An 8,351-nucleotide genomic window follows, 5' to 3' on the forward strand; every position below is an offset into this window, starting at 1 on the left:
AGTAATTAATTTAGTGAATTTCAATATTCAATAGCATAATTAATCCCTATGGGTTCGATATTCGTTTTCTTCAAATCACTTTACTAATTGTTACGATTTTGTGCACTTGCAGATATTTGAAACACAACAAGTTTTTAGCTTTGTTGCCATGGATTAATTATTTGTTATTGATATTGGTACTAGCTAGATTATTACTAATTTGGATTTTATTTTATTTATTTTTAAAAGTTGTTTAAATAGACCTCAGTTTTGCTATCTTCTTCTCAGGAATCAGAAGTGCATACCCCGATCTAAACCATTAGAACATCCAATCTTTGATCCATCGATTGAAAGAATCTTACGTCAGATCAATAAAGAGAAAATGACAGAGGTCATCGACTCTAAATTTAATATGACCGACCAAGAGCACAAGGCGTTGAGAGACTATGTTGTGCCTTCGGTTAATGGGGCGACGTCTAGTATAAGGCGACCAACCATACAAGCCAATAACTTTCAGATCAAGCTAGCCATCATTCAAATGATTCAACAAACTGTCCAGTTTGGGGGCTGTCACAAGAGGATCCTAATGTCCATATTGTAAATTTTTTAGAAATTTGTGATACTTTTAAACACAATGGAGTGACTGATGATGCAATTCGATTGAGATTTTTCCCTTTCTCACTTAGGGAAAAAGCAAAGGCTTGGTTGAACTCTTTGCCGCCTGGCATCATCACCACTTGGGAGGAGTTGGCACAAAAAGTTTTAGCAAAATATTTCCCTCCCGCCAAGACAGCAAAATTAACGAATGATATTACTACCTTCACTCAAATCGAGGGTGAATCACTATATGAAGCATGAGAGAGATACAAGGATTTATTGTGCAAGTGTCCACATCATGACCTCTCAGCCTGGCTTCAAGTACAGACATTTTACAATGGTTTGGGACCTACAAACCAATCTATGGTTGATGCGGCCGCGGGAGGAGCATTAATGAGTAAAACCCATGAAGTAGCATATGAACTTTTGGAAGAATTGGCATCCAACAACTATTAATGGTCTGCCAAGATAGCAATACCGAGAAAGACGGTTGGAGTTTATGAACTTGATTCTATTTCCACATTGGCGGCGCAGATGACAAATCTATCACAACAACTAGGTAAGATGAACGTTAATGCTATTCAAACTAATATTGTTTGTGATCATTGAGTAGGAAATCATTCAAGTGTAGATTGCCAAGTAGGGAATCCTTTCGCCCAACAGAGTTATGAACAAGCCCATTACGTGTCCAACTTCCAACGTCAAAACAATTATTATTCAAACACGTTCAATCTCGACTGGAGAAATCACCATAATTTCTCATGGAGCAATAATCAAGCGCCAGCTAGACCACCACAACGGTTTCCGCAACAATAGAAGAAACTTACATTTGAGGAAATGTTCGTGCAATACATGTAAAAAAATGATATGGTGATCCAAAAGAATGATATGGTGACCCAAAACAGCTCAACTTCAATCTGCAATCTTGAGGCACAAATTGGTCAGCTCTAAAAAATGCTTACCAAGAGGACAACAAAGACTTTACTGAGCAATATTGTGACCATTCAAAAGAACATGTCAAAACCATAACATTGAGAAGTAGGTGGACGTATGACCAGCCGCAAACGGTAAATACCGAGCAAGATGCAGAAGCTGCCGAGAATGTGGAGTCCAAGGTGAAAGAAGCCGAGTAGGATGCGACTGACCAGCAAGCTGAGAAGACTAAGGAGAATAAAAGGGCTTCAAAACCCAAGAAATCCAGGAAATTTACATTTGAAACTTATTCTCCTTCAATTTATGATTCATCAATTCCTTTTCCGTAAAGATTAAAGAAAAACAAGATGGATAATCAGTTCTCTAAATTCCTGAGTATATTTAAGCAACTGTATATTAATATTCCTCTCATTGAAGGTTTAGAGCAAATGCCTAAATATGAAAATTTTTTAAGGAAATATTATCAAACAAGCAGAAATTGGAGCATGAGATGGTAATGATAACCGAGGAGAGCAGCGCAAATTTACAAAAGAAGCTGCTACCTAAGTTGAAAGATCCAGGGAGTTTCACGATGTCTTGCACTATAGGAAATTCCTATTTTGATAAACCTTTATGCGACTTAGGGGCAAATATTAATCTAATGTCTCTCTTTATTTTCAGGAAACTGGGTCTTGGAGAAGCAAAGAAGACGACCATCTCTTTACAGTTGGCGGATAGATCTATTAAATACCCGAGAGGACTCATTGAGGAAGTACTCCTGAAAGTTGATAAGTTCATCTTCCCTGCCGACTTCATTGTGCTTGATATGGAGGAGGACGAGGAGATCCCTTTGATACTAGGCCGACCTTTCCTAGCAACGGGGAGGACCTAAATTGATGGTCCAGCAAGGGAAACTCATCTTGAGGGTAGGCGAGGAGCAGGTCACTTTTGACATATTTAAATCCATGAAATTTCCTACCAACAAGGTACATTCTTGCTTTCAAATAAGCGACCGAGAGGTGGTCATGACCGAGGAAACTTATGGAGCTGAATTTTCAAAGCTACCACTTGAGGTATGTCTTACTCCCTCTATGCCCTATTGAATATGAAGATGAAGAAGTGAGGGTGTGTGAGAGATATTTGGATGCTACACCATCCTTCCATCCTTCAATAAAACCGAAAGTGGAAGAGTTAAAGTCATCTTGCCCGACATCTCCAATTAAGGAACAACCCAAGCCTGAACTCAAACCACTTCCATCAAATTTAAGGTACGCTTTCTTAGGCCAGTACTCTATTTTTCTAGTTATTATTAACAGTTCCTTAAGTGATGTAGAGGAAGAGATGTTGCTGGGAGTCTTCCAGGAACACAGAATGGTCATGGGTTGGACCATCTTGGACATAAAAGAAATTAGTCCTTCAATTTGCATGCACAAGATTTTAATAAAGGATAATTTTAAGCTGATCATCCAACCCTAGAGGAGACTAAACCCATCAATGCAAGAAGTGGTGAATAAAGAAGTATTGAAACTTTTAGATGCCTGGATCATTTATCCAATCTCAGATAGTGCATGGGTATGTCCAGTGCAAGTCGTCCCAAAGAAAGGAGATAACCATGGTGAAAAATGACAATAATGAACTCATACTAACGAGGACGGTCACGAGATGACGAGTATGATAGATATGAAATGTTTTAGCTATTGCATTTATCTTATGTATTATTTTCTTAATTTATAACTATAAGTTAATTTATTTTATAAAAAATTATATCCTAAGAATTTTTTAATTAAAACTATCTGGTTGAATAGTAAAATCGTTAGAATCTTTTATAAAATCTAAAATTTCTTATATTAATCAAAAGATAAGAATCATGTTTTTTTAAAAAAGAAAAAAAAAGAACTCGAGTTTGAGCTCGAATATTATCTTTAGTCGAGCTTGAGCTAAGTTCTAACAACATTAATGGTTAGTAAGCAGAGTTCAAACAAAGATATTTAAGTTTGTTGAACAAGTATATATGTTAATCGAGGTCAAGTACCCTTGTTCGAATTTGTTTCGACTTGATTCGTTTTCAATCCTATTTACAACATTCAATTTTAGATCCAATAAAAGAAGTGAATTTTTTGTTTTCTTAATTTTTATTCTTGCGCTTTTATGATGTATCTGCAGTACTTTATTAGCTGTTTTATTAATTTGAGAGTACAAGATGGAATGAAAAGTTGTTTGGATAAAAAATTTAGATATGTTTTGTATTGAGTTTTATGAAAGTTATTACAAAATTGGTTCTCAGATTTTGAATTATTATGGTGAATTGATGATCATTTTGCTACTTTGATTTTCAAATTATCATTTCACCTTTTGGGTTTGTAATCATTATAATACGATTTGCGGAATCTGAATGGTATGTCAAAACTTGGCAAAAAAAAAAAAAATTAGAACTCACTAAGAAATATGAAGCATAAAAATTATTTGAAAATATAAAAATAATCAAAACCTCCCAAATTACATCTGGAAAGCTGAATTTAAAAACCCAAGAAAAAATTTAAAAAGGAAAAATCAAATTTCTCAGAGTCAAAAAAGAAAAGTACGTGGCATGAGGCAGCCACCCCTAGCCGACCTAGAGCTGTCTGGGGCAACATATCTGTTGCTGGATTGTACTGACTCAGGTGCTACCTCTGCTGAAGGATTGATGCACTGCCTGGGCCGACCCGGGTCATGCCTGGGTGGTGAGGTAAACAAAAATTGGCAAAGCAAAACTCATGAACGTCTGTGCTTGCCGAAAATTGAGGCAAATGATTTTATTAAAAAAAAAGAAGTAAGAGATGAAAATGGATTTTGTTTGAAAGATGTTTGGATTGAAGGAAGAGTGACAATTGGAGCCAGTCGGGTGTCTAATGTTGATTTACACCAGCCATTAAATAGCTACCCTGTGCAGATTTCAGCTATATTGAGAATAGAACAACATGCAACAGATCACAATTTCACACCCTGGAGATCTCCAAAAACGCGATGCGAGAAGATTGAGCCAACATAAAAGTCGTGTGCCTCTCCTCCTTGCCCCACCATCGGCCTCCTCCCATCTCTCTCTCTCTCTGCTTTGTGTGAAAAACAAGTCGGCATTGCTCTCACCGTCCACTGTGCCCCCAACCCCCGTCGGCCTCCATTGTCCCTTCAAAACCGTCTCTATTCCTGTGGTTTTCCCATTTATTTCTACGTTAACAAACTTTGATTCATGGGCTTGTCCATGGTGAACACCATCAGCAGTTGTGGATATCACATTGTTTTGCAACTCTTCCCCCTTATCCTCAAAAGCCTCGGAATTATCCCTTGGTGCTTTAGAGTCATTTTCTGGTGAAGATTGGGAGTTCAAATCTGATTTGCCAAACTCTTCTTTGTACATCTCCTCAACCATGGGCTTCCAAAGACGGACCTGTGCATTAATAAACCAGTTTGCAACCTGATTGGTATACAAAATTAATGAAGATGCCACATGACTTTTAAATTCCAGTACCAACAATGCATATTAAGAAACCATTTTTAAAATCATCTTACCTAATTTATGGTCAAGCCCGTTTCCTTTGCTAGCATAATTTTTTCGGATTCCTTTGGGTAACTGGTGAAATAAGGTGAGAAATAGTAAATTAAAACTTCTCAATATAATACCAAGTATGGGATATAAATAGAATTTGAGAAATTAATTGTTGTGGGATATACGGATGTAGGAAGTGCTCAAAGAGCCAAGCACGGAGAATTGAAACGGAGCTCTCAGGAAGCCACATTTGAGGCCTCCAAGCATGTCACATTATACCAAATTGTTGAAGAGCCCTTTGTTGCCTCAAATGTTTATCTACATAGCGGTGACGAGGTGATGGGGAGAACAAAAACTTTGAATTGGGATTGGAGAACAAGAACTTCGAATCTCAAGATCCTTCGAATCAAAAGAACAAGAAAGGGAGGGGAGAGGAAAAGCAGGGATTCGGGAGGAGAGAGTGAAAGGAAGTTGCATGGATTCGGGAGGAAAGAGAGGAGAAGGAAAGGAAATTGAGTTATTTCGTAAGGTAGGTGACATTGGAAGAGAAATAAATCTCATATGTGGTGCAATCTTATTGGCTGGTGTGAAATTGGGTATTACACCCGATCGGTTGTGAGCTTTTCTCTTGAAGGAATTCATTGTTTCTAGGCTCAAGTCTTTTCAAGAGTTGGACTCCGCCTTCAGTAAAATTATTCATTTCATTATGCATGGCTGCTTATTTTGATTTGTAATTCAGATGTGCCCTCAAATGAGTTCAGAAAGAAGAGAAGGTGGTGGACCTTTGGTAATAGGAATTAGGGCTATGTAGAAAACATTAGGACCCGGCCCATCCGTGTGGCCCAACCCGACCCGACCAAAATAGTGGGTTGAAGTAACATGTGAGTCGAACCCACTGAAACCGCTATAAAGAAAAAAAAGGGGGCGGGTTGACACTTGAAGTTCACTCTCTTCAAACAAAAGCTCAGAAACCCTAGCCTCCATTAAGAAAGACGTTGCCATCTCCAGCCTCTGTGGCCTCTGCGGCCTCTGCGGCTTCCATCAATGTAAAATCGCAACCCAGCTTAGTTCAGACACCGACAGCCTTTGAAAAAGTCCCAAAACCTTCCAAATCCAAACATGGCTTCCATCACACTCTCTGTTTCTCTGCCATGGCTACCGTAGAAGCTTCTTCGCATGCCCCAACGTCGTTGCTGAAAGATGAGCTTTGAGCCTTACCACCTCATCATCATCCAAGATGGTGCTCCTTCGAAGACCATCAACGTCCTTGATGGCTTCGATTACGAGCTTTATAACTGCAATGACATCAACAGGATTCTAGGTCCCAAAGCCTCCTGCATTTTCTTCAAGGACTCTGCTTGCTGCTGCTTTGGGTGTCTAAGAAGAAGTATATTTTCATAATTGACGACGACTGCCTTGTAAGTTCTTTGATTTATGGTGCTAATGGGTTTGGTTTTCTGGTATGAAGGTGCAGATCTTGCACGTTGCTTGCTTTGGGAATTTTAGCTTGCTTTCCCAGCTTCGATTTTCCTTTATTTTCCCTAGAAAATTTGAAGTGATGGGGTGAGGATGCTTTCAAATTGTTTGTAATAGTGGTCGTTGGTTAAATTTGAAAATTCAGGAAAAGGATTGCATAGGGATATGTAAGGTTTTTTTGATCTGTTTGTACACGATTCGGGTCCCATTTCCTGCTTCCAATGTCGGGTCGGGTCAGCCCATAGCTGTTTGGCCCATTTAAAAGTCAGGTCGGATCGGCCCAAACATGGACGGGGTCGGTCGGGTTGCAGCCCTAATAGGAATTAGGGGATTTCTAGCTGGCATGCATAAGCAACGGAACACCCTTTTGTCGTCCTCAACAATTGTTACTTGAAGAGTACTCATATTCCTTGGTTCAAAGACTTGCTCCAAATTCTAGTATTCTCTCAATAATCGTGTGCTTTGTCAACTCTTGAAAAAAAAAAAACTGAAAGAAGGCTTAAAATAGAAGATAAATGTTGCAAAATTTTTTACTTAATATAAATTAGAAGATATTAAACCAAAGTCTATGTTATGGTTTTGGATATAATGCAAAAGAACAAACAGAAATTGAAGGAAGAAATATAAAATGAGAGAAGATTGCAACAAAATGAGTGATACGATTGTATTGATATATTGGATTGTTCGAAGCAATCCTTCCTCCACAGTAGCCATTGTTTACAAGAATTGTCCAGAATAATTCCTACAAACAACTCCCTCAAGTACATATACTGTTAGGCATACGAATCGAAACTAGCCAAAATGCCATAAGGCCCTAGGCCAACAAACAAAAGGACGAAGGTAAGTTCTGAAATACCAACTACACAGACTAAATAAAACTAACGGCCCATGGAACAAACTCCCAGCCCATCTATGAACACAAACTAAAATACTAAAAAACTACATAACATGATCCCATCAGTTTGGCCCATCATGGAAGTAATTCTTCAGTTGACTCAGGCTAGACCCAATTTAACTAGGTTTGTTACATTGCCATCCCCTCCAAAGAATTTTGTCCTCAAGGTTTAGAGCTATGATACAATTCTATGACCAAAGTTCAGTCTCTTCCGGCAGTATTTCTTTGAAAGAGGCACCTAGTAGAGCCAAGGAGACATGAGCAATGGACCCGTCATCAAATTCTTTGCCAATTGTCGTAGTTGTGTTCCCAGCATCATTGCAAACAACACTTAATTTTGCCATGGCTTACAAATCGACATCCATACTGTAGCAAGTCCAATCAACAATTTTTCCATCCTTTGGATCATAGATAGTGCCTTCAATATGAAAGATTCGAGGAGTAGTGGTTTTCTCACGCATTGAAGTGTAAAGGAGACAATGAGAATGCTTGATCGAATGGCTTTAAGAAGGAAATCAGGAATCTTTTGCTATTGGAGCCCGTCTGGGTATGTTTTGTACTTCCAACATAAATGTGCAAGCCTTTGATTTTGCAAGCGTACAGGAATTTGGTTCCTTTGAGTGAGACTTGAGACACCTTGAATGGTAAATGTTCACTCCAGTAACGGCATTTACAATAGCAGATTCACCAAGGAGCAACATTGTTGTTTTACTAATATTAGTAAAAAAAATATAGAAGGCAAGGAAACCAATGTGTGCAATAGTTCCCCAACAAGTATCAACAATTTCTCAAACGGTACGAGCATGAGGAGTCTTTCTTCTTATCTCTATAGCCATTACACCGAAAAAAGGTACCTGAATGGCAGCTCCACTTGCATACCAAAAAGGTTTGCTAACACTATATTTGTTAGGAAAATACTCAAGCCACAAATGGATTGCACAAAAATAATTTCACAAACTGATGTGACAT

The 8,351-nt window shown here is 38.4% G+C and overlaps 1 non-coding gene across 1 annotated transcript; it reads right to left on the reverse strand.

Moving 5' to 3' along the window:
- Positions 1-774: 774 nt before the first annotated feature.
- On the reverse strand, positions 775-881 carry LOC118348349. The gene has a single exon (XR_004801443.1). It is a non-coding gene; the product is annotated as a small nucleolar RNA R71 (small nucleolar RNA).
- Between the last annotated feature and the right edge of the window lie 7,470 nt (positions 882-8,351).

This window comes from Juglans regia, chromosome 4 (assembly GCF_001411555.2).
Source record: "Juglans regia cultivar Chandler chromosome 4, Walnut 2.0, whole genome shotgun sequence".
NCBI classification, from domain to species: domain Eukaryota; kingdom Viridiplantae; phylum Streptophyta; class Magnoliopsida; order Fagales; family Juglandaceae; genus Juglans; species Juglans regia.